Raw genomic sequence first — 2500 nt, 5'->3', positions numbered from 1 at the left:
CCTTCATCTGTCCACACCTCCCTGGGGTCCTTCATTTGTCCACACCTCCCCGGGGGTCCTTCATCTATCCACACCTCCCCGGGCTCCTTTATCTGTCCACACCTCCCTGAAGGTCCTTCACCTGTCCACTCCTCCCCGAAGGTCCTTCATCTGTCCACTCCTCCCCGGGGTCCTTCATCTGTACACACCTCCCCTGGGTCCTTCATCTGTCCACACCTCCCCGGGGGTCCTTCATCTGTCCACACCTCCCTGGGGTCCTTTATCTGTCCACACCTCCCAAGGGGTCCTTCATCTGTCCACTCCTCCCCGAAGGTCCTTCATCTGTCCACTCCTCCCCGGGGTCCTTCATCTGTACACACCTCCCCTGGGTCCTTCATCTGTCCACACCTCCCCGGGGGTCCTTCATCTGTCCACACCTCCCTGGGGTCCTTTATCTGTCCACACCTCCCAAGGGGTTCTTCATCTGTCCACACCTCCGCGGCGTCCTTCATCTGTCCACACCTCCCCGGGGGTCCTTCATCTGTCCACACCTCCCCGGGGGTCCTTCATCTGTCCACACCTCCCTGGGTTCCTTCATCTGTCCACACCTCCCCGGGGGTCCTTCATCCGTCCACACCTCCCAGGGGGTCCTTCATCCGCCCATACCTTCCCGGGGGTCCTTCATCTGTCCACACCTCCCTGAAGGTCCTTCACCTGTCCACTCCTCCCCGAAGGTCCTTCACCTGTCCACTCCTCCCCGGGGTCCTTCATCTGTACACACCTCCCCTGGGTCCTTCACCTGTCCACTCCTCCCCGAAGGTCCTTCACCTGTCCACTCCTCCCCGGGGTCCTTCATCTGTACACACCTCCCCAGGGTCCTTCATCTGTCCACACCTCCCTGGGGTCCTTCATCTGTCCACACCTCCCCGGGGTCCTTCATCTGTCCACACCTCCCTGGGGGGGGTCCTTTATCTGTCCATACCTCCTCGGGGGTCCTTCTTCTGTACACACCGCCCCGAAGGTCCTTCATCTGTACACACCTCCCCGGGGTCCTTCATCTTTACACACCTCCCCAAAGGTCCTTCACCTGTCCACTCCTCCCCGAAGGTCCTTCATCTGTCCACACCTCCTCGAAGGTCCTTCACCTGTCCACTCCTCCCCAAAGCTCCTTCACCTGTCCACTCCTCCCCGAAGGTCCTTCATATGTACACACCTCCTCGAAGGTCCTTCACCTGTCCACTCCTCCCCGAAGGTCCTTCATCTGTACACACCTCCCCGGGGTCCTTTATCTGTACACACCTCCCCGGGGTCCTTTATCTGTACACACCTCCCCGAAGGTCCTTCATCTGTACACACCTCCCCGGGGACACATTAAAAGTTTTCTGTTTTCAGTTTAAAAAGGGGTCGTGTAAAAGGCCCCTAAGTTAATAACTAATGATTTTACCATGGAATTGAATCAATCAAAAACTTACTTTAGATGAACAATAACCTATTATCACTGTAAAGCTGCTTTGAAACAATCTATATTGTAAAAAGGCTACATAAATTGACGTGACTGGAGCTGATGCGATCCCATCCAAGATCTACAAAGCTTCTGGATCATGCCTGCGCAACAAGCCAACAGAACTACTCCAAACAATGTGGGCACAAGGACCTCTCCTTCAAGACTTCAAGGATCCCACAATAGTTCGCCTCTACAAACACAAAGGTAACACAGAATGTGAGAAAACCAGAGGAATTTCACTCCTTTGCATCACAGGAAAATCCTTGCAAGGCCTAATCCTCGAGAGCCAGTGTGGCTTCAGGAACAATCGAGGAACAGCAAACATGATACTACTTCCAGAGAAGCGCCAGGAACAAAGCATTGAGCTCTACACCACGTTCGTGGATTTAACTCATAGACTGTAAAAACCTATGGGCGTAGTGTGTGTGACGTCACTCATAGAGTTTCTGAAGAGCATTTCTGAAGACGGCAGAGCCGGCCGTCGCCATCTTGGCAGCGTCACTCCTGGATAAACGAAAATAGGCAGCAAGGCGGATTAGCTGAGGTGACATAATGCTAACAGACAGCAGACAAACGGCTAGTAGTGACATCAGGGGCAATCCACCTGTCACTCAAGTGGCCACGCCCTTAATTATGCAGAACTTTAAAGGTTAAATATAATTTAAACGGATGAGTTATAAAAAAATTAATCCCCTCACAGTCGTCATGAAGGGCAAAATTTGCTTTATAGACCAAAACCACTTTTTACACCAGGCTTTAAACATGCTTATTTCTGCTGTAAAATTGGGCATTTTAACATGAGGGTCTATGGGATAGCCTCTCTTCTGCAGCCGGTCTCTAGTGGCCAGTCGATGAACTGCAGTTTACATCACTTCAGTGTTGGATTCAAGAGAGAGATTGGAAGGTTGCCGCTTGATTTAAACAAGGCATTCGGCACTGTAAGCCATGAGGTATCTGGAAGATCACAAGCAAGTTTGGATGCCCCGAAAGATTCATTTGCATAGTAGCCATTTTTCA

General features: G+C 52.0%; 1 protein-coding gene across 1 annotated transcript in view; it reads right to left on the bottom strand.

The window, feature by feature from the left end:
* Positions 1–2500, bottom strand: part of LOC143748448 (venom phosphodiesterase CdcPDE-like) — a 46705-nt gene that overhangs the window by 25848 nt on the left and 18357 nt on the right. The gene's annotated exons all lie outside the window — the stretch shown is intronic.

The sequence above is a fragment of the Siphateles boraxobius genome, unplaced genomic scaffold (genome assembly GCF_051911475.1).
Source record: "Siphateles boraxobius isolate OS27281-9 unplaced genomic scaffold, OSU_SipBor_1 234, whole genome shotgun sequence".
Lineage (NCBI taxonomy): Eukaryota > Metazoa > Chordata > Actinopteri > Cypriniformes > Leuciscidae > Siphateles > Siphateles boraxobius.
This window is presented reverse-complemented; position numbering and strand designations above follow the sequence as displayed.